This window comes from Rousettus aegyptiacus, unplaced genomic scaffold (genome assembly GCF_014176215.1).
Source record: "Rousettus aegyptiacus isolate mRouAeg1 unplaced genomic scaffold, mRouAeg1.p scaffold_m13_p_12, whole genome shotgun sequence".
Classification (NCBI taxonomy): Eukaryota; Metazoa; Chordata; class Mammalia; order Chiroptera; family Pteropodidae; genus Rousettus; species Rousettus aegyptiacus.
The window spans coordinates 12087411-12114565 of NW_023416287.1; the positions used below are offsets into that span (position 1 = coordinate 12087411).

At 45.7% G+C, this 27155-nt stretch overlaps 1 long non-coding RNA gene across 3 annotated transcripts in view; it reads left to right on the plus strand.

The window, feature by feature from the left end:
• Nucleotides 1-27155, plus strand: part of LOC107514586 — a 138634-nt gene that overhangs the window by 69114 nt on the left and 42365 nt on the right. For 2 of the 3 annotated variants that reach the window (XR_004953598.1, XR_004953599.1), the window contains exons 8-9: nt 6688-6848; nt 8526-8597. This is a non-coding gene — a long non-coding RNA (uncharacterized LOC107514586). Of the gene's footprint in view, nt 1-6687; nt 6849-8522; nt 8598-27155 lie in introns of all 3 variants that reach the window. The other variant, XR_004953597.1, reaches the window with a different exon arrangement.

A 27155-nucleotide genomic window follows, 5' to 3' on the forward strand; every position in this document is an offset into this window, starting at 1 on the left:
GATACAACAAAGCCGGGGCATTTATCCACCAGTCCCTGGTCTGTCAGTTGTTGGAGGGCTGCCTCTGTGGGTATGAACTCCTTTGGACTTCCAGTTTGCCCTGCACACTGGCCTTGCCTGTACCCAAAGCCACAGGTTGTGAGTTGCAAGATATGCCCTAAGAAGTGTTTGGTGTGTAGAGGTCCGCAGGCGGGGAACCAATAGCATGAGCCATGGAGCCCATCTGAACTGATAACCTGAGTAACCCACCAGCGGCCATCTCTACCTACATTCTAAAGGCTTGGTCAAAACGTCATGTAAGGGTGTCTCTGTTGACTTAAGGGAATCAAAATTAGGAGAAATAAAATCTTTTTCTAGGCCCCTACCCGAGGTAGGAAGCACAAAGCTTCTAGAACATAGGAAATGGCTGATATATATTTTTTTAAAGATTGAAGTTAGAGGCTGTGGTTTAAGAAAGAAAAGAATGGGGCAATTGAAATGCACTTGCTGAAGTAATCAGAGTTGAGAGGCAGGAATAGAAATGGAAATCAGAATCTGCCTTGAGACAATTTAGTGGGATAATCAAGGGCCAGGAATTGTGCCAGTTCCTAGCAGATCAAAACTGCTGGGCTCCACAGGGCCCTGAGCTGTGTTTATCTTTAGGCCCAGTGGAAGGAAGGACCTGTGGAGCAGCAGCTTCCAAATGTCACCAGAGACCAGAGCCACCTGGGGCACGCGTTAAAAATACAGGTCTGGGGGTCTCACTGCAGAATCTGCAAGGTAGGGCCCGGGAGTCTATATTTTAACAAGTAGCTCAGGTGACTGTGAGTCAGATCTGGGAGAAGAGACAGTCATACTGTAGATGAAGTTCCAAGCATTTTTGGAAAGTGGCAAGTAAATGGACAACCTACTGGGCTCCCTTCTCAGCCTTCCCCGGGGCGCTGCTTAGATTTCACTGGCTCGTGCTTTGTAGTTAGCCCAGGCCTTTGTTCTTCCCCTGGCTGCAGTGCCCAGCAGGAATGTCTGTTGGGTTGGATTTTAATCCTGGAAACTGGGGATCTGAGACCCACATGGTCTTCTCTGTAAGTCATGACCTCAAATAAGCAAACCAATAAATGATCAAACAGAGTCTAGTCAGTTGAAAGGAATACAGGAGAAGTTGGCTTTAACGTGAGTCTCTCTAAAAACATGAAAGACCATTAAATCTCCTCACCCACATCGAACTTTTCTTAGTGGTAGGAGCTGAATTGTGTCCTCCTGAAATTCATGTTGAAATCCCAACTCCCAGGACCTCGGAATTGACCTAATTTGGAGAAACTGTTTTTACAGAAGTAATCCAGTTAAAATGAGGCCTTTAGGGTGGGCCCCAATTTAATATGACTGGTGTCTTTATAAAAAGGGGACATTTGGAGACAGACAGACATTCATCCAGGGAGAAAGCCATGTGAACGTGAGGACGGCACGTACAAGCCAGGGAGAGAGGCCTGGAACCGATTCTTTCCTCACGGCCTCAGAAGGAACCAACCCTGGCCTGCCACCACCTGGATTCCAGACTTCCAGTCTCCAGAACTGTGAGATGATGAATTTCTGTCGTTTGAACCACCCAATTTGTGGTACTTTATTACCTGGTCAACTGAGGTCGTCAGCTGCCTCTTCAGTAGAGCCTACCTCCCAGATGTCTCTCGGTCTACCTTTTCGTTCCATCTTCACAGCCTTTATTGTAACCCAAACCTCTGCCATCTCCCTGGACTCCCGAAGGGGCTCTCAACTTGCCTTTCTGCTTTCACTTTGACTGTCCCCCCCCCCCACCGCCCCCAACCCGCTCGGCCACCAGCATTATGTTTTATAAACACACATCTGATCGTTTCTCCTGCTCTAAACTCTCCTGTGGCTCCCTATGACTTTCAGGGTAAAGAACCAGATTGTCAGTCATGGGCCCCCCTGGCCTTTCCTTCAGCTTTATTGTGTTACTTCTCTTCCTGTGTTCTCGCATGCTGGTCTTTTTTTCCGTCCTGAATTAGACTTTCTTCTATCTCAGCAATCTCTACCAGGCATGCTCCTCCCTGCCGCTACTCTTCTCCTAGCCGATCCCCCTTCTTCAATGAGGCCGCAGTTAAGGCAGTTCTTTGGGGATGACCAGGTTAGTTTTTCTGCCGTGTGCTTTCTTAATGTTTGCGCGCTTCCATCGTAGCAGCTGCACGTTTGTAATTAATCCGCGCAATGATCGAGTGTCATATTACAGAATGTAAACCCCACGAAGGCAGGGATTTTTGTTCTGTTTGTTTACTTCTGTCTCCCTGACATCAGGAGCAGTGCCTGGCACATAGTAGGTACTCAATCAATGTTTGTTGCATGAACAAATGAATGGAACAGAATTGCCGGAAGGTCATGGCCAGGTCCGTCTTGTTTATTCCTGTTTCTCCAGGACCCAGAGCAGTGTCTGGCATAGAAGACACTCTGTGAGTGTTGCAGGAGGGAGAAGGGGAAGGGGACGGGGAGGGAGTTACCAGCGGGATGGCACTGAAGCTCAGCACGCAGTTCTTCCCAGGGCTGGACAACCCCGCAGGAAGCTCTCGGTGCCATGGGTGAGAACCTCCTGCTAACAGACCCACGCGATGCTCTGGCATCACTCTGATGGGGATACCAAGAGGAGCGCTTGAACAGAGAGTCAAAGAAAGGGGGGTTTGGGTGGAATGGAAGAGAGAGGGGGTGGTTGAAATGGATGGTGGAGGGTCGTAGGGGCAATTTCGGAGCTGAAAAGAAGGCTGCTGAGGGGACATTTTCCTAGGTTCTCCTAGGTCCTGTTGGCTTGAGGACGATGTGAGGACTGTGTGGAAGAGACAGCAGAAAGCTCAGCAGAGCTCACCCTTAGCACGTGAGCTCCACACGCAGTAAAACCCTTTGCTCGTTGGGCTACATTTCCAGTGTTCATCATGGTGCATGTTGTGTGGGGTTCTCCAACTTCCCCGAACTTGGGACTTTTCTCATGGGTGAAAGTATGGTGTATCTGTTCGAGGCTTCCACATTAGAAAACAAATTTTTTCTTTCCCAAGGTGTCCAGCCCTCCTAATGTCTAGAAATCCAGAGTTGATTCCATAGGTTCCCCAGCAGACAGGCCCCGTTATTCAGAGCGCCCCCGTGGCCTCTTCCCGGCGGGCAGGCTTGCTAAAGGCCCCCTCCCTCGGATTCTCTCTCCGTCTCATCTCCCTGCACTTCAAGGCACTTCAATACATTGTCGGGCTGTTTGAGTTTGGATTGTAAGCCGGTATGTTTTCCCGGGAGACGAGAGAGGGAAAAATCCCACTCCCACCCAACCAGAGCCTTCTTGGGAAACATCCATGGGCGTCCATGCCTCAGTCTCCAGATTGGAGCCGGAGCTGAAAAACAGTCCAGATGACTGAGCTGGCGAGAGACCGCTGGCTCGGGGCCCTGCCTGATGGCTCCTCAGCCACGTTCCTTTGGCTTCCTGGAATGTCTGTCTGCTTCTGTGGACACCCTCAGCGTCTTCTGCCTCCCTCTCTCTCTCCAGCAGCAGGGCTTGATTCAGGTGCCTTTGATTGAATTAGAAACTCCTCAAGCACAGCACAAATGAGATAAAATCAGAGAGAACGTGTAAATGAGAAGATGGGAAGATTTACTATATTAAAATGCTCACTGTGGTTTCCCAGAAATGTGATGGGGTGATTTGCTGAGATTACTTGGTGCTTTGTTGCTGCCGCTACCGCAGAACCAGAAAGACTGAGCACCACCTATGTTGACGTGTGGTGTTCTCCTTCCTGTCTGCGCTCTTTCCAGGTAGGCGGCTTCTTGCCTCCAGCGGAGCAAACTGAATGCTGTATCCCAGGTCAGCCTCTAGTGAAGGAACAAGCGCTTTCCTCCCAGCCTCCGCCGGCCCTTTGCCGGAAGGCTCGCAGCAGCCCAGCCTCTCTGTGCCTCAGAATCCTCATCTGTAAGATGGGGACAATAATTATACCTACCCTCATGGGCTAGGGTGAGGATTCAGCGGGTTAATATAGGTGAGGCGCTTAAAACTGCCTGACACATAGTGAGCACTCGATAAATGTTAGGTATTATTATTAACTATTATTACCACAAATTATACAGTTGGGGGAGAGAACTAATCAGCCTTTGTATCAGTCAGGGTTCTCCAGAGAAACAGAGCCAGTAGGACCTATATCTATGTGTCTCTATCTGTATTTATGTCATCTATATCTGCGTCTCTGTCTGTCTATTTATCTATCTCTATTCTGTCTTTCTCTATCTCTATTTTAATACGCTTACATTTATTTCAAGGACTTGGCTCACATGATCATGGGGGCTGGCAGGTCTGAAATCAGTAGGGTAGGCTGGCAGTCTGGGAAGTCTCAGGCAGAGCTGCTGCTGCAGTCTTGAGGCAGAGTTTCTTTTTCCTGAGAGAAACCTCGGTTTTTTGCTCTTGAGTCCTTTCAGTTAATTGGATGAGGCACATTGACATTGTGGAAGATGATCTCCTTTACTTAAAGTCCACTGATTGTAGATGTTCACCAAGTCTACAAAACACCTCCTCAGCAACACCTAAGCTAGCGTGGATTGAATAACCTGGGAACTCTCGCCAGCCAGAGCTGACATGGAGAGCTGGCCCCCCGGGGCTGCCCCGACCAGCTGGGTTTGACCTCCTTCCTCTTCTCGCACCTCCGCCTCTCCTCTTCGGTCCCCATTCCCCTCCCTTCCTGACCTCGGATATGGCTATTCTCTGTGCTGCTTTATTTCATTTTATTTTTTGAGAGTAGGAGAATGGGGATGTATTCTGGGTTCTTGGGGTGACAGGGGGGAAGAAGACCAAAGAGGGATCTGCATGCATGAAGGAAACTGCTTCTCCTTTCTCCCCAGTGACCCGTGCCATTCAAGAGAAAGAAAAATCAGACCGCACCCTCCAGCAGGGTGAATCTTTGCCAAAGCTTGCACAGCTTTTGAAAACTCATGAAACTGAAACTGTGTCTGTCTCCTTCCCAATCTTGAATTACTTTAAGCCCCTTTTCCTTATCCCTTCCTCTGTTCAATTTCTTTTCCATGATTGCAATAAATGGTGGAGGGAAGGGCTGCCCCATCCCAATGACTGGTGACTGTCATCCAACCTGGAGTTTTGGTTGAAGATGAGGCGCTAGTATGTATTCCTCAATCAGTTATAAAGTCCCTCCCCCTGCCACAGGTTTATGATTCTTTAGCAGCAAACTCCTTATTACATGCAGCTTGTCACAGTCTCCCCCAGTTGTAAAATTTTATTTTACAATAGTATATGCTATGAAATATTTACAGATGAAATTATGTACTCTGGGATTTGTTTCAAAATAACACAGGAGGGGGTAGTGGTCGGGTATATTTGAAAACAGATCGACCATAAGTAGATAGTTTTTGCAGCTGGGTGGTGGGTATATGGGGCTCATTATACTGTTGTGTGTACTATTGAATAGGTTTTATGCTTCTCTATAATGAAAAAATTAAAGATAAAAAGAGAAAAAACCCACATTACTTTACAAAGTCTTTAAGTATTTTTTAGAATAGTGTTCTTCAAGAGTACACTCAAGGTTCCACAGATGTTTGATTAAAATTTAAGTTTTTAATGTATTCTTAACTCTATACTCAAGAAAACAGGATGCGGTAGTTTAGAGCTAGGATTGAGGGACTCTGTAAAGGGCCAGATGGTAAACATTTTTGATTTTGTGGGCCATATAGTGCAAGAACAACCATTGGCAATATGTAAATGATTGCACATGGCCGCGTTCCAATAAAACTTTATTAATGAATGCTGACATTTGAATTTTATGTAATTTTCACATGTCACTAAATGGTCTTCTACTTTTGATTAAAAAAAAACTACAAAATATAAAAAGCATTCTAAACTTATGGGCCTTACAAAAATAAATGGTGGGCTGAATTTGGCTTGGTGCTATAGTTCGCAGACCATGCTGTAGATGATAGTTTAAGAAAAAAGATGACCAACAAGGTAATTTGGCCTTCCTGGGTTGATTTGTTTTCTTGAACAACCGGGGGAATAAAACTTCTCTTGTCATCTCTATACATGCTAAAAAACCAAACCAAAACAAATCATCCAATTACAGCAGTGTCGATTGACAAAGACTCGAAAAATTAAGGTGTATAATTAGCATTATAAAAGTGAAAGAAGTTTTATTCCTCATTGCCCAACCCTGATTCACTACCTAAAGGTAACAGCTTGGGTCCCTGTCCCCAGGGACCTCAGGACACACTTCTCCATTCCTCTTCTTCCTTCCAAGAAGGCCGGATGTACATCAGTGCTGGTCCGAGGACCAAACAAGAAACAAAGATAAGCAGGCTAATACACTTTATGAGCTGAGGATCAGGCCACCCACTGGCAGTTGGCTCTCACTCACAATCGATAAACCAAGGAAGAAGGGAATGGTTATATGTCTGAAATGACATGTGTCAGGGTTGCTCTAAAAAAAAATGTGGTTTGTGATACCTGTGAGCAGGATCCTAATGGCGACCCTTGGGCAATTCTTTCTTCTTCCCACAACCTCACCCTGGTCTTTCTGGCCCCATGCGGATCCCCAGCTGTGGGGAGCTAAGTTATCTGGTCCATCTGTGGGTCTGATGTCTCTTTTGTTTTTTTTCTTCTTCTCTCTTTTCCTCTTGATTTTCTGAGAGTGGACACTAATTTGACTTTCAGCTTCCTTTCCTTTTTGTCCTTAGGGAATTAAACCTGGCTATTTTTGTTCATGAGATGGTGAAATACATTGAAAGTAGTGATTAAAAAAAAGCGTGAGAGAAAACGCACCCGCTGCTTCTGCTGGGATGGTCACTGGCGGTTCCTGAGGTTTCCATGGAAAGCACTTAGATACTCAGAAGAAAGGGTAAGTGGTGTGTATGTTGCATTTTTCTTTTAGAACCAGGAGGGCGAACCTCTGGGATTAGCTGATCCAAATATATCCCTCTATAGATGGAGAAACCGAGGCTCAGAGAGGTGGAAGGCAGGAAATAGGGGAAAGGTGCATAAATGAGGAGGGGAGGGTGAGCAGCTCTGGAGCCCGGGATGGATGGGGGGGGGGCAGGGGGCGGTGCCGCAGGGTGTGTGATGGATGAGAGACAGTGCGGAGGGGGCCAGGCCGGATGGTCCTTTAATGCCCGGCTTGAGACTTGGCCTCATCCTGGGGGTTAAAAGGTACTGGAAGGTTCAGGAAGGGTGAGTGTTGGGTTCCATTACTTTTCAGAAAGATCTTTCTGTGGAGGAAGCACATGTGACATGAGGCTGGAGGCCGGGAGACCCGGGGAGATGAGGAAGGAGAGAAAGAAGATGCGGCTGTTCGCTGGTGGGCGGAAGGCGTGAGAGGAGATAGTGGCTTGCGAGAGAGGCAGATCTATGGCAGGGGGCTTTTGTCTAGATGGGGCAAGGAGCACCTCTGAGGGGTGGCATGAGGGAATGTGTGTGTGTGTGTGTGTGTGTGTGTGTGTGTGTGTGCGTGCAGGGACTGAAGATAGGAGAAAGTTGTCGTAAGGAGGAAGACTTGAAGATGGTGGTCCAGGGCCAGGTCAGGGAGAAGGGGAGGACTGGGGTGGCAGGCGTCGGCTTTGACAACTGGGGACTCAGCCTATGGTGCAAGCCCAGCCACAAAGGCTGACCTGTAACACCCCCGTTCACGGTTGAAGTTCTGGTGTCAGCGGCCCCTGACCATAAAGGCATTGGCCACCAAGAGGACCAGCCAGATAGGTGATCTCTGGATCCGAGGGTTTCCGGTGTCCCTCCACCAACTCACCCTCCTTACTTCTGGAAAGTAGTAGAATCAAGGAGGTGCTGGCTACTGTCATATGATGGTTGATGTGTGAAAATGGAGAAATGCCCACGGGATGTCTGGAAGATTCCGTGTGTTTACTCTGACTCTTTTTGGCCATGTTCCTTACATGCTATCAAGTGCCTTTCTAGCCATATTTATTTCAGATCCTTTCCAATATCTGACAATTAGTTCTTGGCCATTAAGTTGAATGGAAGCAGGAATACTTTAATGTGCTTATTTATATCTCATTGGTTACATAAGTTCCCTGGTAAGTGAGCTCTAGGATCTCCAGAAGTGTCAGTGTGAAAGCTTAAATGGACTCATCAGTTTCTCAACCCGTCTTCCTGGAAGGTCAGCCTCGGAGCAAATTGCATCTTTGTCACCACTGATCTCATGGCCCTTCCTCCACTCTCACCTCTTTTTTGAGCATGAGGACCTTAGAATCATAGAGTTATGGTACTGGAATCTGAGAGAGGAGGCGGGGGCAGCAGTGGGAGGGCCTTCCTGGCTGAGAGGAAGCCGGAGGAACTTGTGGAGAGTCGCCAGAGCCTGGCCTCTTCAGAGGTTTGGAGCCTGTAGCCCAGGGGCTAAGACACAGGCGAGGCTGGGGTGGAAGAGTGCTAGTCATGGGAGGATTTTACGCAGGGAGGTGGCATGGTCAGGCTTTACCCGAGGAAGGTCATGTTGGCTGCATGGTGAAGGGTACCTGGAGGGGGGAGGGGGAGGCAACTGTGTGACCAGCTTCCTCACCCCCAGCAGAGCCAGCTAAGACCGGCATCATGATTTCAGAGCTCAGTGTGAAGTGAAAATGAGAAGCATCTTATCCAAAATGTAAGTAAAATGGAACATTACTCAGCCATATAAAGGAATGAAGTACTGATCATGCTACAACGTGGATGACCCTCATGCTAAGTGAAAGAAGCCAGACACAGAAAGTCACGTATTGTATGGTTATATGAAATACCAGAATGGGTAAGTGCATAGGGACAGGAAGTAGATTCGCGGTTGCCAGGGGCTGGGGGAGTGACTGCTTAAGGGGTGTAAGGTTTTTCTTTGGGATGACAAAACGGTCTTGGAACTGGATAGAGGTGGTAGTTACACAAGTTACACAAAATTGTAACTGCTCTAAATGCCACCAAATGGCATGCTTTAAAATGGTAAATTTTGTGTTATGTGAATTTTACCATTTTTAAAAAATAGGTGCTGAGGATTCGGGGGCAGGCAGAGCATTGTTCTGCGTACCACAGCTTTCTAGAATGTTGAACTCCTGACTCGGTAGTTGCAGAACCAAATTCTTCTGAAAGGCTTAGTTTCTTGACAGGGTCCAGAAATTATTTTACACTTTTTAGGCATCCTGTCTTTCTGCTCTTGTGTGTATGTGTTTAAGGAGACCTGTTGATTTATAATAGTAGTTACTGTAACTGCGTAGCAGGTCAGACATTTTGGATGAATGTCATAAATTCGATGGCAGAATTCTGTGCCATTAGCTACTCTCCCTACGATTCGTCTAGTCTGGAAGGAGAGAGGCTGTTAAGTGTTAGAGAAGACCAGAGGACCACAAGGGCAGGCTTTGAGCTAAATTATTTAGTCTGGCTCTCTTATTTGATACATCACAGAATTTTGGAATTGCTTGAAAACTTCTCTTCTAAGCACCCCGATGATCTTCCAGCCTGACACATACTTGAGTGAAGAGAGCTCACTACTGTACTCGTCACAGCAGATTACCCCAAGTCTGAAATTTCAATGCCTAGAATGTTTTTGTTTTCCTATAGTTGAAACGTGCTTGTCTTTGGTTTACAGCCACACATGCTGGTTCTGTCCTTCGGGGCACACTGGTTACCCTCCTGCAGGGAGGTGAAGACAGAGATACTGTCCCGTCTTTTTAAAGGGGAATGCCCCCTATTATCACAGCCCGTCCATCCTCCCTAGGCACAGTGAATTAGTTCACATCCTTGTTGAAATCCGGTGACCAGATCTCCTTCCCCCCATACCGGTGCCCCTCCTCTTCCCCTCCACCCATCTCCTCTTCAGGGTGCTGCCCCTCCCCCCCCTTTAGGCCATCTCACATAGAAGCCCTCCATCTAACTACTGCCACGTGAGGGTGGTTTGATCTCTAACAAAAAGACCCTGCCTTAGAGGTACACTGAGCTTGCTGACCGTCTCTGAAAGGTAATGGTCTCTTATGGGCCAAATCGTGTCTCCCCCAAATCTGTATGTTGAAATTTTAACTCCATAACTCTCAGTATTGGCAAGTCAAAGTTCCCACCCCAGGAGAGTGGCCACAGAGGGTCTCATGTGCCTTCATGGGGTTCATTTCTATGGGGTACAGAGTTCTGAAGCTCATTACTAGCTTGATGCCTGAGCTACATTAAAAGCAGAACGAAGTTCATTTCTTTCTGTGGGTTTAGCCTAGATGGTGCCTCAAGCCAAGAATTGATTAGAGAAGTTGAGAAAGGCCAGTGTAGAAAGCAAACACAGCCCTCTGATTGGCCGAGCTGGGTCACTGGGAGCAAACGAGACAGAAGGACAGGAGGTGGGGGTTTAGAAGTGAGTGTCCCAGGGTGGACACTAGCTATATCACCGACAGCTAGCTGCCTTCTGTTTTCAGTGCTATAGGCCAAAACTAGTTGTCTTGGTTACAGAGCCCACTTTCTTCCAAGAGCAAAGGGCAGATGTGTTAACATGTGTTATGTCCAGTGTCGGAGCTATGAAGGAAAGTGAGGGCTCCAACAGCCAGAGGTGGGGATTTTTGACCTGACCAAGGCAGGGTGATTCACAGGGAGGAGGGAAGGTCGGGAAGGTGCAGGGAGCAGAGTGTCCCTACCCCTCGTTCCTCTCAGGCAAAGCTCAGCTCTGAGCCCACTGTGAGCAGCAGCGAGCACTAAGGAGCCGGGCTCCGGGGTCCTGGACTCTCTGGGCTGAGATCCTGTGTGTGTCGAGGCTACCTGAGCTGACGTTGCCGACACGGTCTGTGGCTGCCGTGCGGCGATCCCTGGGGAGCATTCCGCGGTGGAAGGCCTAAAACCGAGTCCCAGTTTGATGTGCTGCCTTGATGTCAGGTGAAACTGAGAGGCCTCGAATGGCCCAAGTCAATTCCCCTCTGCACTCTGCTCCCACAGCTAAGGTCCCCTTGTCAAATAACCCTCCTTATCAAGAGAACCAGGTGCAGTTCCTGCTTATCGCCGAGTAGCAGGTTTCAGATCCCTGCCAGATCACAGAATTATTCAAATAAGCCAGTCATATCCTCTCACAGGACCTGGAGGACACCTTGCTTTCTTGATACTACAAGGCCCAACTCCCTCAGCCCCTGGTTTTTCACTCTTTTCTGGGGTACGATGCCCGTGTGGCCTGGCGTGACATGCATTGTGCTGCTCGCCTGGGCCGTGAGTATATGTGATCAACAAAGTGCTGTGAGTCATATCTTTCCAGAGTCGGGTGTTGTGTACTTGGCCATCCCCATGACCCTGGGGCAGGAATCCCCCCTCCCCCATGAGGTGACTAGGAGGCGGTTGAAACACTCTCTGTCCCCAGCCATGCCTGACGACCATTATGTTAGGCTCTCTAGAGAGTGGAACTGCTGTCACAGTGTAATTCAATCAGACCTTTAGCTGCTCAGATCGAGTTCCCTTTGGGTTGGATAGGAGGGCACCATTCCGGGTCAAGCCTGGTACCTTCACGTTCTCCCCTCTGAGTTCATTCTCTGCTCCTTCCTCTGATCCAAGAGACCAGCCCCAGCTCCTTGTTGGCACTGCAGGCAATCCACAAGTCCTTCCCCTCTCTTTCCCTTGGAAGCACTGATAAAATAAGACTCTCAGTGGCCATCTAGGTGTGCCAACATTCCCAAAATACAGATGCTTCTTTTCTATGTGAATGAATGAATTAATGAGCAATAGGGAGAATTGACTCTGTAATAAGGGAATTTGGCTTGATGTTCCTTAGGGCTGTGCATTCATTAAGATAAAGGGTATAGCTGCTATAACAAAAGATCCCAAGTAACATGGCTTAAAGAACAAAGAAGTTGTCTGTCTCTCATACAGTAGTCAGAGGTGACATTCTAGGTCAGCAGGTAGCTCTGCTCCACACAGTTACTCAGGAGCCCAGGCTGATTAGGCCTCTGTCATCTCCATGTGGCTTCCAAGTCACTTTAGTTATCGCCGCTCAGCCAGTAGGAGGGGGGAATTTTGAAATCCAGGGCCATCAAGGCCATTAATTCTTTGTGAACAAGTGTGATAGCAATGACACACGTTATGTTCACTCGTATTCCATCACCGGGACAGGCACATGGCCATCTAGCCTCCAGGGAAGCTGGGAAATGCAATCCCTAGCCAGATGGCCATGTCCCAATCGCAATAATCCACGGAAAAAAGAGAGAACGGATTTGGGTGGATAGTTAGCAGTCTGCCTCACAAGGAGCAACTGGGTGACATTGAAGGGACACAGGACTGGGAGTCAAAAGATACTGGTTCAAATACTGGCTCCCCACCCCCCTCGCCTGCTAGCTATGTGCTCTCGGGCAAGCGCCTGTCCACTCTGAGCTTCACGTTCTCCATCCGCAGAATCAAGACCGCAGCCATGTTTATTTACCTCACTGAGTTGTCCTGAGGATCAAAATGAGATGACAGTAAACTCTAAATTGCTGGCTGCATCAGGTATGCTGATGTCCTTGGCCCCTTCTGGCCTTAACATTATGTGCCCTGAGGGCAGGGAGTTCTTGCCTTGAGATCCTGGTTGCATGCAAAGCTCATTTTCACAGAATTTCCTGTTTACCAGGAATCAGGGAATCACTGGGGACTGAGGTAGGGGTAAAACCTCAAGTGCTCAGGGCTCTGCATCCAGCAGACCCCTCTGGAAGTACCTACCTCGGTCCATAGCCTTAGGAATTCCTTTCCTCTTGGTGATAAAGTAGAAAGGACTCAGATGTGAATATACGTATTGGGGAAAAAGAGGGTCTGGGCAGGCAAGCATTAGAGCGGGGGCTTTCAACCTTGGGCCCACAGGCTTTTGGAAGGATCTGTGCCTGGACACTGGCTTGTGAACTCCTTGGAAGTGCAATGCAGAAGTTTGTGAGTATGCTGCACGTCCTCCAGGGGAGAGATTCCATAAAGTTACCAGAATTTCAAAGGGTCTTTGATGCAGGAAGGCTAAGAGGCTTATGAGTGATAGACAGTCTCAGCCAACACCCTATAAAAAGGGCAATGACAACTGGTACATGTTTAGAGAAGGCAACTCAAGTAGAGGGGACAGGGAACATGTCGTATAAGAAATACATGCAGAGAGAAATTGGACCGTTTAGTTTGGAGGTGAGAGGTTGGGGCGTTGGCGTAGGACACGAATGTGGTCATCAGATTCGTGAAGGGTAGAACAGCAGGTGCTTCTGGTGCTCTGCCCACAGGCCCTCCACTCGAGGCCCTTGAGCGTACTGATGGCTTCCTATGGCAAGTTTCTGCAGCTCTGCCTGACGGATTTCATCGGCTGCAGAAGCTCGCTGGGGCATGGGCAGGTTGAAATACTGGGGAATTTACACCCCCGGGAGTAACCTTCAACCAATGATATGTGGAAGTTGGTGAGTAGAACCCCGCCTTCCCTACCCCTTGGGTGGGATAACTCTGGAGTATGTTCTATACCAGCATTGAACAGTAGAAATATAACATGAGCCATAAATGCGAGCCACACATATACTTTTAAATTAAGGTGAAAAGAAATAGGTGAAATCAATTTTTATGCTGTATTTTAACCCCATATGCAAAGTATTGCCCTTTTGTTACATAATCAATATAAAAGTCATCAATGAGATAGTTTGCTTTTTTAAAACTCAAAGTCTTCAAAATACAGAGTATATTTTACCTTTACTCTACATCTCAGTTTGTACTAGCCACAGTTTGAGTGCTCAGTGGCCCCAGGTGGCTCGTGGTTGCTGTATCGGCTAGACGGTCTCCCAGAGGTTCCCCAGAGGAATTAAGCTCCGGTCGCTCACAGTGGTAACACGCTCATTAACACCCCCATATTGCCGTTCCTCATTCCCCAACCAGGGGTTCCTAAAATCACCCCCAAGACCAGCGTCTGCTTTTGGGAATGCCTTCCTAAGATAGGCAGTCAAGACCAAGATTGCTCCAGAAGGTAGTGCTAGGACCCATAGGTGAAAGTATCAGGAGAGTTTTTGGAGCAGCGCCAGAGCTATGCATTTGTTTGTTCGTTCGTTCGTTCATTTATTTGTTCATTCAAAAATATGCGTTGAGCTCTTGCTATGAGCCATGCACTGCTGGCCACTGTAAAGAGGAATGGGTATGAGGCTCCCCATCACAAGGGGGGTCCAGGAGGAGGCAGACTAAATTCCTGGTGGGGCATGTCCACAAGGACTTCATGAATCGGACTCGGATTCTGAATGTGTGTGATCTGGCATCCTTTCCATTCTGTAGACACTGCCTTCCATGATTCATCTGTGCCTCCGTGAAGCTTCTCACGTTGCTAATTGCCTGTCTTCTATGGCACGTTTCTCCCTAAAGCTGCAAATCAAGGTTTTTATGACATTTTTTTCCTCCAGTAGTGACTTGTGATTAGGTTGTTGTTCCTAAAAAAGGCCCATCCCTCATCATCTTTGCAATTTCCCTTTGATTTTCTTGTTTAGCAAATTGCAGTTCTCCAGATAAAGACTGGTTTGGCATCTTTTCACTTTCCCCCTTCATTACTCAGCTGGAAAACACACCTAAGACTCCTTTTGCTCAAAGGGACCTCAGAAAGCATCTGGTTCAATGCCTTTATTTCAAGGATGAGGAAACTGAGGCCTGAAAGGGAACGTTATTAGTCCAAAGTCACGTGGTAAAACGATGGCTCAGCATGGGGTCTCAGTAATCTCTTTCCCTAGCACTTTGCCTCAACCTGTTCTAGCTCCAACCTGTCCCGGCTCCAACCTATGGGCTGGTCCAGTCCAGGCCAAAGCTATACTGTCTGCTCACATCCCAGGCTTGGAGGCAGGGTGTGCCCCAGGAAGGAAATGGTTCTTCTGATGATGGGGGAGGATTTTTTTTTTTTTTTTTAGCTCTGAATTGCCCTGAGGCTTTGGGGGTGACCATGCAGTGGTTAGGGCTTGATTCAGGAACCCAGCTCCTCCTCTGATGGCTGTGGACATCTAAATGTGTCTCCTGGCTTCTCTGAGCATCAGTTTCCACTTCTGCAAAGCAGGAATTACAACAAGAGTAACTGTTGCATCAGTTTGCTCTAGTGACAAAGGGCAACTAAATCATTGTTGAGGTGTGCAAAGTTTGGTCCCTGCTGCACTCAGTGACCCCCCTTTCACTCCGAGATGTCCCTTGGGCTGCTCGATACTTGAGCCTCTTGGATTTTTTTCTCAGTTCCTCAAGCATGCTGGGGTTCTCCTGCCACTGGGCCTTTTCTGTACTGTTTCCTCTGCCAGAAATGCTCTTCGCACCACCTTCTCTTCAATGCTCATCTTCTTAATGCCTGCTTAGCCTTCAGATCTGAACTCAAGAATGGCCGCTAGACGAGTTCAGGCTTCCTATTATATTGCCATGCATCCCTTTTTCAGTGACTCTGTCTCAGTGTTTCATTACACTCTCATTGGTGTGATTATCTTATTTTTGTCTGCTTCATGTACTAGACTGACTATAAGCTCCATGAGGATAGGCTCACCAGGGTATTCTCAGCACTAAGCACAGGGCCTAGCAGGTAGTAGCTGCACAATAAATACTGTACTGAGGTTTGAATGTTAGTTCTTGAAATATAATTGTTCACATAATCTTTATAATCACCTAGTAAGGGAGGTAGTATTATTACATTTTGTGGTAAAGACAGTATTGCTTCCCAAATATTTTATTTGTTTTCTTATATTTCTTGGCTCCCTTGGAGTTGGCAGGGACAAGTGACTGCTTCTGGCTGATAAAATACGAGTGGGAGTCAAGTGTGTCACTTCTGAGGTTAAGTTGATCTACCTAATGAAGAGCTAATGTGGGCACATATGGAAGGGGCGACATAGAAAAGCAACACGGTCTGGTCTGGAGGGCGAGAGTGAGTGAAGGGGAGAGAGAGTTTTGAGTAAATGCTGTGTGTAGGATACTGAAATCGGTAGTGATGGAGAGATTTTAAATATGTTTGTTGTATATTAAGAATGTACTTCTCTGCTTGACATTCTTTGAAGGGTTGAGTAGATATCTGAAGTTCTTTAAATCCTTTTTGGTCCCTGGACTGTTTCTTTCAATATAACATTGTATTGAGACTGGACCATGTTGTCCACCTCCGTATTTGGGTTGCATGGTGTTTGGGATTGAATTTGTGAGCAGTCGGTATCAGCATCACTGGGGGTAATTGGGGTGGAGAATGTCACTGTGTGATGCTGCGGAGAATGAGGCGAGTCTTCAGAGCAGTGCTAAACCTATTCGCACTCCCTGGGTCACCCAGGTCCTGGTGCCATGTTCTTTCCCAAGCGAGTGTGTGTGGGAGCAATGTAATAGTATTTGCTCATGTTTACCATGAACTTACAAGGCACCTGAAGATTTCTAAGAGCTTTACCCATATTATTTTAGTAATTCTCACTACTACTCAATGAAGTAAGTACTATTATCACCATCATATTGTAGATGAAGGAATTGAGGCATGGAGAGGTAAATGTTTTGCCCAAGGTTACTCCACTTGGAAGTGGTGGATCCTGCATTTCAATCCAGGTAGTCTGACTTTTAATAATTACCATAAGGATCAAAGCAATTGTTTTTAAATGGAGGAATGATTTTGGAAGTCTCTGCAAGATTTTTCTTGTCCTTTTTTATTTTTCTTTCTCTTCCCTCCCCTCTCTCTTTAGTGAGGGCCTTGCCATCACATTATATGAATTTATTGGATTTATAATATGGTTTACAGAGGCAATAGTTTTAAAGAAAATTGGCTTCCTTTTCAAAATGTCATGTTTCTCATTTTCTCTCAGCATCTTTGGCTTTTTTTAAGCTCCCTTCAGCTCCTAAGTCATTCCTAAGCATGCTTCACGATTAGAATGCTAGAAACTCTCAACCAGCCAATTTGAGTTTTGTGATTTGTTTAAAAGGACACTTAAAATAAACCCAAGAGTTGATTGTGACAAAGAGGAATGAGTGGGAGCTAGAAGGTAGAGGAAAAGAAGCAAGTGTAAGGCAATTGGGCATTCCCAAGGATAAGGGGCTCCATTCATCTCTCTATAAATGACTCAACCATCTGTTTATCTACCCTTCCAAAGGTAAAGACATCCTCATTCATCTCTCTGTGCATCCACGCAGTCATTCCCACAAATCTGTGTACATCATCCATCTATCTGTCTCTTCGATTGTCTGTCCATCTGATTGTCCATCCATCTGTCTGTCCATCCATCCGTCTGTCCATCCATCTGTTTATCCATTCATGTTAGCTTTCGGTTCTTTCTCTAGCCCCTCAATGGAGTGATGCCCATACTATTTCTCAGGAATCATTCTGGAATGGCTGATTTAATATCATTTATTGAATATCTTCTGTATGTCTGGAGGTATCTTAGAGTCTATAAATGCCAATATTTATAAAAATCCAATATTCCCAACAACCCTGAAAAAGTAAGTCTCGGAGAAGTTAAATATTTCTCCCTCCCAGATCATCACATGGCTAATGAGAAGCAAAATAGGAACAGAGAAGGTGGAGAGAGAGAGTTGGGAACTGGAACAAGGTTCATCTCTGACATTGGCTAGGTTTTAGAAGAGTCGATCTAGAAAAGATGGGGACACAGGAAGCCCAGTCAAGAAGGCTGAGCACTGGTGTCTAGAGGTATATAAGTCAACTATTGCCGCACAACAAACTGTCCCAAATTCTTATTCCTATCACTCAGGAAATTTCAGAGTTTTAGAGGTTACCTTTCAGGAGCTGGGAACAAAAGCCAGACCTCTCTTTGGGCAAGGCCAAATTTTTTACTATATAGAATTAAAGTTTGAGAAACGTTGACCTTAGGAAGAGGGCTGGAAGAGAGGTAGAATCTGTTGCTTTCATTCTCAGATGCTTCTTCCCCTTGGTAAGCTCAAAACAGAGCAGTACATTAATACGTTCTTCATCCATGGTTGTTAAATTTCTTCCCTCCTTCCCCTTTTTCTCTCCCTCCAATGCAGAGTCCCTCATGTTTTTCTTTTCTATGGACCCCTTCCCAATAGTCTGGTGAGGCCCATGGACCTCTGCTCAGAATAAAGTTTTTAAATGCATAACAAATATATAGGATTCCATAGGAAATCAATTCTAGTTTCCTATAATTAACCAAATGTTAAGAAAACAATTTTGTAGTATTGTTGTAAATATACTTCTTTACTAACACTTTAACTATCAGCCTAGTGGAGGGTTTTATAAATACTGTGATTTCAAAGTAGTGTTGAACATAAGTATTTCAAAATACCTGAAACATGTAGCAACTGTTAGATGATATGAAAACATCATGGATTTTATTGGTGAAAGCCTGGTCCTACTAATACTTCTATAGTTTGTTGCCTAAATTCATAACAGAAGAAAGGGTTAAAGTTAGTCAGATATTAGTGAAAAAAAGATGTAAGTTTTTCCTGCCCAAGTTTATAGCTCACTGTATTCTAGCCATAGACTCGTAGAACCCAGGTTAAGAAGCCCTGCTTCAAAGTCTTGCATGCTATGTACTTATATTTAATTGGATACTGAAGGAAAATTCGATTTGTCTTGAGAAAATTTTTGAGAAGTTTGCAAGAGTCATTGAGATAATTGGAGGCACCCTAGAGTTGTACAGAACTTGAACTGGGACTTGAATGCACTGGTGTCTGATGGATTTATGGATATGTGTGAGTGGGACTATTGATGGCCTTTAATCCGCGCCCCCCCCCCTCCCAGCCCCATCTGAAAAGGTTACATTTTGTGACATGGCTCAAAAGTGGGCTTCACTTTTCCCATTATCAGTAATGACATTTAAATTTATTCAACCCAAAAGAACTGGTCCAATGCCAGAGTGAGGATGGAAGAAAAATAAATGAAAATTAAGAAAAATCGAAAGAAAACCAATCGTGTACAGCCTTTGGGAAATCCATTTTGTAGCCACTGAGAGTCAGTGAGTCCATCTGGATAAAGCCAAAATTTTCACAGTATTCAGGATAGAAAAAAATGAACGAGACCCAAGAGCAAGACTGATGTTTTTAAAAAAAGGCATTTCCGGCATGACCCCAAAAGACTTTGATTAGGTTCATCATTTTTTTTTTTTTTTGCATGATTTTCACTGGTGCTGTAAAACCTTCCACTCACGGTGGGTTTTTCCTCTGTGTTCCCTTTTAAGGGGTCTGAAGGCAGCCGTTGACTGTTGGATGCATGCCGACGCTCTCTCAGAGCAAAGTGTTCCTCCAGGAACTAGGGGGTGGGGGAGCAGGAAATGTTCTTTATTTCTATGTAACTGGCACCAGCCCCTGCCCCCCAGGTGACAGCCAGGTCCCCTTTGGGGTCCACTTGGGATGAAAGCCTAACAATGGGGGTGGGGAAGTCTTACCTGGATCCTTATAGTTGTCAGAAGTTTGACAATGCGAAGGTGAGACATAGAGGCTGCCTCGCTGGGCTCAGGCCAGACTGCTGCTTCGAAGCCCACCTGACAGCAGACTAATCTGAGGCAGTAGAACATTCCTGTAAACTTGGGGAATGTAAGCTGGGAGCCCTCCGGAGTCCTGGTGTGGGGTGAGCCTACCACACAGAGCTCAGGAGGAGATGTTATTGGCACTGGAGGGGGCACCGAAAGGTGCTTGTTCCCCTTCGAAGATTGGGTCGTACCTTAGATGCGTTGTGTCCAAGATGGAACTCAGGACCTCTCCCTCCAGCCTGGTCTTCTCCCAGGGAATAGTGAGGCCAGAGTCTCAGATGTGATCCCCTCCTCAACCCCTAAATCAACACATCCTACTAATTTTATCTCCTAATTGTCTTTGAAATGTGCCCGCTTCTTTCATTCCCACTGCCGTCACCCTAGTACCAGCCACCGTCATCCTTCTCCAAGGACCCTGACAGCTCGTCACTGATCTGTTTTTCACTCTGCTCCATTTCATGGATTTTCCTTTGAATCTTCATAAGCAGAGGAAATTTTATTTGTTGAGTATCTACTATATTTTAATTCTTCAATTAATCAATTAATTTAATAAATATTATTGAGGACCCACTAATATCCTACAGGCTCTGTCGTAGGCCTAGCAAACTGGGATATGTGGTCACCTTATCTTTGGTGGTATTGAGTGTTAACCTGGAACAATCTCAAAGTTCGGTATCTCTGTTCTTAGTAAGTAATTATCAAGCTTAATCATTTTACTTTTTCATTGTAATGAAGAAATATTTTAAACAGAACAAGCAATTTGGAAAGTAAGAAAGCCAAGGACCTACCACCTAAAACAAACACGTGAACATTTAATTATATTCGCTTTAAATATTTCTTTAAAAAGATAAGTAAAATGCTACACTTACTGCTGTTAGTGCCTCTTTGTGCTCCTCTTCAATCCTATTCTCCCTTCTTCCAGGTAGTCACTGCCCTCAGTTGATATATTCTTCCTGCTCAAGTTTTAATGCCTCATTTACATATGGATGTATTTATAATCTCTCTCTTTGCCTTTGTGAATTTAAAACATTAAGATAAATGATATAATGCTGTAAGTATTCTGCAAGTTGCTTTTTAAAATTCAGACAGGATGTTTTAGAAATTTATCCGTGTTGACAATGTCGATCAAGTGCATTTGTTTTAACTGCTGTATAGTATTCCAGCCTATAAATCCATCACAATTTGCCTCTGTATTTCTCTGGTGGGGGATACTTAGGTTGTTAGTACTTTTTTTTTCCTCTGGTGACAAATGATGCAGCAGCAAACATCTTTATACCTCTCTCCTTGAGCACATGCATGGGATATTTGTATATCTTTAGTCTTTATCTAATACAAATGGCTTTCAAAAGAGGCTGCTTTGTGACGTGGCAGGAAAGTTCTAGAGCTGGGAGTCAGGTGACCTGGTTCAAGTCTAATTTTGGCACCAACTCACAATGTGACCTCAGGCTTCCCCTTCCTTGGCCCCAATTTCCCCATCTTTAAGATGAAGTCCTGGACTAGTAGATTGCTATAGTTCCTTCTTCCTGAGCTCATTAAAAAGATGTTTTGCAGAAAGAATATGCTCTTCTAGAAATAAAGAAACCTCCCAGAGTCAGGCTTGATGTAAGCCATAAAGAAGGGATTATCATTGAAGGCAGTCGACACTTTTTTTGAGCTCCTTTCAAGGGTTGGGCACTTTTGTTTTCCATTTACTTGACTAGGGAGATCAAATGGCTTGCCTAAGACCATGGAGATAAGAATAATCAGAACTGGGACTTGAAGCCACGACTGAGGGATTCCAGAGGCTGAGTTCTGTCTACAAGGTCCTCTTGCTTTGCCACAGGGCAAGTTCTTTCCCAGCATCCCCAACTGCTGAAATGGCATTCTCCTTGGTAGTCCCAGTGGGCAGGCCAATGATGCCAAGGTGCCCTGTCCTGGGCAGAGACCGAAGCCCAGGTCTTGCTCAAGGAATGCAGAGCTGAACCTCCTAGACGTGATGAGGGACTAAGAAAGAGCCCTCCTTTGGAAGGAAGACAAAGAACAAGTGGACTGAGCCAGAGGCTGAGGACATCACAAACGCATACACTCCGAAGGCATTTACACTCTGACCACAGGTAATGAACCAGTGAGGAATAGGCATCAATAAGAAGCAAATGAAACACCAGCTCCAGTTAATCAGTAAGCACAGCTGCCTGCTTTCCTGCATTCAATTTCAGACTCGCATAATGAATTGCCTCCCTGGAGAAACCAACCTCCTCCTCCCTGCAAAAGGCCTTGATCCAATAAACCAACTTTTAATGGAGCAGCATCTTTCAGTCGAAGGACGGCAACTTATCTCTGGGTCCTAGCTCTGTGGTGACACGAATTCTTTGAGCTGCCCAATCTCACTCAAGGTTAGTAATTAAGGCGTAATTGAAATGAAATTAATTGCAATAAATGTGTAATTAGCACAGCCATTGATTAAGGCCATTTGAAACGCCGTCAATGCATGGGACATTGATTGCCATGCTTTTTTGATAAATTTAATTGCAATGATATCTTTTGTTAATCCAGAAGGTCTATTTTTGTGTAATGAATTTCCACAGGAAGGACTGGCTTTGAAGCCATCTGATTTCCTGAAATTCAGAGATATGAAGAGAATATTCCAGGCCCAAGTTGTGTTGAGCACAGCTCCTTTGCCCAGATTTTGTGTATGATCTGTTTCATGTTGGCCCCCCAGCCCAAAGGCATCTTTCTTCAAATTAGAAAAAGGCATTCATTCCTTTGGGCAGACCCAGCTCATGCCAGGTGCACAGCTTGGCCTGTGGAGCAGGAGCTGAATTTCAACCCTCACTGTTCCACCCAGCTCAGCACCTTTGTGCATTGAACAACTTTTTCATCCCTACAGAGCAGACTTGGTATCCTTCTCCACGTAGAGGGAAGTGACAGGAAGGTAGAGCCAGACCTAATTGGTCTGAACCTTGTCTCAGGATCAAAGCCTACAGATCCTTGATGCTACCCGCCCCCGACCCTCTCCAGTCACTTTAATTGGTTGGATGTTATGCAGAAATTGCCAGCTGGAATGCTGGGACCTCAGTAGTAGCCAAGAGGAAAGATGGTGGGACTGGGCTACGTACGGCCTGGTAGGGCGGGGTGTAACCTGGCTGCAGGACTGAGTGGTGGGCAGTTCATGGTCCTGACCACACTATTGGAAGAGGCACGGTGACCTCAGGATAACCAAGCTGGTAGTGTTCACATGCAGAGGTCCGATGTGGCAAGGGTTGGGCAGGACCTGCCAGAGGAGTTGGTGGGCAGCATGGCTGGGGTTCCCTGTAGTCCCACACTGAGTCGGTGGGGAGGAGAGAGTTATGTCAGGGCATCTACTGCAGTCCCTGCTCCTGGACAGGGCTGAGCCCCAGGCTGGGTGACAAGGGGCTGAAGGTCATGTCTTATGCTCAGTGGTGACCATTTCTCAGTTTTCAGTGTCTGAAAGGGAATGGCTACTCCGGAATGATCCTGAGGCCTTCCCTCTGTGAATGTCCGCTCTTCATACTAAGGAATTTGTTCAGTCATTCAACCATTTTTTCATTCATTCATTCATTTACTGTAAATATTTAGCAGGTGCCTTCTATGTGCAGGTGCTATGCTAGCTGCTAGGAATAAAGTGGTGACCCAGTCCCTGCCCTCATGGAATTCAAGGTCAAATGGAACAAATAAGCTTTAAATAATCACACAGATGTACATATTCCCTTAATTATGAGGTGGATCCAGTGCTCTGCAGATGTGCTGGACACCTTCTGTTTGCCTCTCTAGATCCGCCTTCCTCCACCCTTCTCTGCAGATCTCTGTGGACCGCATCAAATAAATGGCTCTTCTGTTCTCTGCCTTCAGGTACTGGGGACTAGTTGGAGACCAGAGGGAGGGAGGAAAATGTAGGTGGGGTATTTATTCCCCCAGGGCACTGGTTGTTGACTATGCCCTTATTGAAGGCCACGGTTCTCCACCTTGCTCTCAAGTTCCGTCACAGTTTTGTTCCCCTTGGGCTGAGGGGTGTTAAGGTTGCCACTGCTTATAGCTCTGGAGCACTTTGTGTTTCCTTCACCCTGCTCATCTTTGTACACGGTCCCTCTTTTAAACTCTCCTGTTACCTTTACTCTCCCTGTCCAGCCTCCTCATCTGCCACTGTCCCCCTCCCTGCACTCATACCTGAGAAATACCCATCTGCTTGTTTCTTGGACCCAGCCAGCTCTTTCACTCCTCTGGGCCTTTAGATGTTGGTCCCCTCCTTTGGGAAAGCCCTTCTCTTCCTGGTCTTGGCTCCTCATGGCCATCAGCCAAGCTGAGTCCCACAAAGGAGGGAGCAAAACCATGCCAGGCCCTCTAAGGTCCACACAAGGAGCCATTTCTTCGTCATCAGCAAATTTAGAACAAAGTTTAAACTGCACACATGCCATGGTTGCCGTGGTTACTGTAAAGGCATTCTAAATACAGATGATTATATAATCAGCTGGAATGACTCTTTTGGAAAAAAAAGTTGTGACCCGCTTTTTGCAATGAACTACTCAGTGACTCAAGGCCTGTGGGTGGTGACTCTGCATGGGGTCACAGTAGAATGATGCATTTGGGCTGCAGGCAGCAGTAAGACTTGCCTTCGAAGTGCCCCACGCCACCAAGAATGAGAGGGCAAACTGAGGCCCAGAGAGAGGAAGTCACTTCCCTGAGTCCAGAGAGAGCTAGAGCCTGAACCGGGACTAGCTGCAGGGTGCCATGGGGGAAGGAGCCCTGATTTTTATGAGGCGACTAGAATACGAACCTTGGCTCTTGGAGCCTCAGCTTTGTAACTTGTGATGTTGCTTGTATTAGCCAGTATAATTAATGTTGGTTGCTATAACAAACTCCAAAATTTCAGTGGCTTTTTGACAATACAAGTTTTGTTTTTTCCTTATGGCACAGTGCAATCAGGTGTTTGATGGATGACCTTCCATGTGATGACTAGGGACCCCAGCCTCCTTTCAGCTCTTGGCTCTGCCATCTTGAAAGATTGTGACAGGGAAGGGAAAGTATAGGGCTATTGGCCATTGGGGAACTTCCGGGAGGCAGCATAGAACACAGCATAGAACACATCACGGGCACATGTGATGACGAGGACTGTGGGTCCATCCATACCTAGGAGGGAATGTGGAAAAGCTATCTTCTACCCAGGACTCTCTGCTTGGATTGCTAAATTTTGGCTTTCATTTAGTTCTTTAGCCAAACTTAGCCTACTCTAGTATAGAGGTTGAAGGTGCCTGGAGCAGAGCCAGGTGGTGATCCCCATCTTGAGGACTGATTAAAGCCTTCCATTTCCACATGGCTCCATCCCAAGCTGCCATGTTGGAACTCATCTTTTAGGGAGGCCAGAAGATAAAGGGAAAGATCAGAAACTTTGAAATCATGCAGACCTGAATTTGATCTTTGTCCCCATGTCTTGTTAGCCATGGGATCTTGGACAAGTCATTTACCTTCTCAAAGTTTCTTTATCAAAAAAAGGGATAATTAATAAAGATGCGAAGATTAAATGGGCTGCATAGAGAACAGTAGTTGCCCATAGTAGGTGCTCAATATATATACTCTTTGTTTCCTTCCTGGTCTGACCTAGAAACATTTTTAGAACCTGGAACCTATGGACCTTTCAAAACTGTGACCATTTATTCCTCCTGAGACTTCACCTCCTTTTATCCTCGTCCTGAGAGCTGTGCGTGGGCATATTCCAGAAGAGAAGATTCACCTTTTTAATACTTCCCTACCACTCCAAGCTCCTTCCTAAAGTGCCGTCAATCCCAACAGGCCACAGTGGAATAGGCTGGTAGACATCTTTCAGGACCTACAGGTTTGCAGTTTGTCGGAGGCTGTGAGGTGACTGAATTTTATTCTAAGTGCAACCAGAAACCACTGAAGGATGTGAACAACTTGAGAGAATGACTTAATTTACGTTTTAAAAGAGATGCCTTTTTTCCTGCTCAGTGGAGGTGAATGGTAGAGCTGCAGGACTAGAAGCAGAAGAGCTGTTAGTGTGGAGGTAGTTGGGACGTAGAGAGGCAGACAGATTTAGGAAACAAGCAGGAGAAGAAAGCAATGAGACTCAGTGACCAAGAGGTTCTTCCAGAACACAAGGAGCTGGAAGTGATCAGAGGGAGGATGAAGGACACGGAGAACAGGCAAGGGAGGTGGGAAACCTAGAACGTCGTTCTTCAGCAAGAGTCAACGGTAGCCGCAGCACCAGTCGTGGAGGCCACAGCACCTAACGGCGCGGTCATAGACATCTCGCCTGAGCTAAAGGAGGACTTGAATCTGCAGAAGAAAAGCCTCCCTGTAAAAATAACAGGAAAGCATTCCCTAGTCACTTCCATAGGGAAGATTTTGAATTTCAAGGATAAAGACACAATCCTACAAGTACACTTGAAGGTAAACATTTTAAAAAGAAAGGGATAAAAATCAGACTAACTTGACAGTAAATTTCTCCACCACGTTAAACACAGAAGAAGAAAAGAGTCAGTCAATGCTTTGAAGCAAAAGTTACCCCAAAATTCTATGTCCAGGCAAGAGGTCATTCCTATTGGGAGACAATTTAAAAATATTATCAGGTATGCAGAGACAGCGACTACAGCACTTTTTTTTTTCTGAAAAAAAAAAAAGAAAAGTGGAAAATACATTTCAACATATCAAGGTATAAAACAAACACTATAAGGATAGAAGAGTCAGGGTATCACTGATGGGCAGTAAGAATTGAAATAGTTTAAGTCTAGCATAAATCTAAATATATTTTTGAATGGAACATAAATGTTATAATTCTAGAAAGAATAAAAATAATAATAGTTGATGGTTAGTGACTATTTCCTCTATGGTAGGCACTAAGTGTTTTACCCACATTAATTCATTTAATTCTCATCTCTTTGTAAGGTAGGCGTGTTAAGAACTCTTATTATAAAGTGAGGAAGCCGAATATAGAGAGGTTAAATAATTACCCCAAGGATACACACACTTGAACCCTGGAAATTTGACTCCAGAGTTTGCATGACTAATAATACTCCTTCTGATACATGTGGGAGAGAGAGTGTAATAAAAATAAGAAGTAGACTGGGGTGACTCTTGTAAACTCATGCAAATACCCAATATGTTCCTTCTCCAGAGAAACCCTTGACCTGATGGCTTCTCAGCTAGGTTGGTTAGTTCCCCCACCCCTAGCAACCAGTTACCAGTGACTGGCTCATGTGGGGTACAAAAGGCCAGCCCTCTTTGTCTCAAGAGGAGACCCACTCTGGAGTGCCATTCATACTCTTTGAGCTCCCAGGCTGAAGCTGATCTCTACCTGAGATGACATCCTTGCTTAGCTTTATTTCCCCCCACCCCCACCTTGTCCTGCTTCCCTCCGGCCCTTTCTCCTGAGGGTCTCCCTCAATAAGTCACTTGCACAAGAATCCCCATTTCAAGGGCAAAGTGGATTCCCAAGAAACAAAGACGGATACCTTGGCTGTCAACTGATATCTGCTTTCAGGCTTCATAAGATTTGGTCTTGTTGTGTTTTCTATTCTAGGATTCTGCATAATCTATTTTTTAAAAATAATAACCCCTCTTTGATTGAGTTGGTATGAGGTCTCTAGCTGTATCTTGCAGGTCAATAAATCTAAAGTGTGTAGAGTCCCAACTTCAATTCTTACTTGGATGACTTAATAAGAGAATGCATTTCCAGCATTGTGATTGGCTTAGAGTAGGCACCCTAATAATAAGTTCTAGTTTCTTTTAGAGTATTCTCTTCCTCTCTTGCTCAAGTCAATTCAGGCTGGGGAAGCATAAAGAGAAAATATATCACAGTGCTCTATGACTTT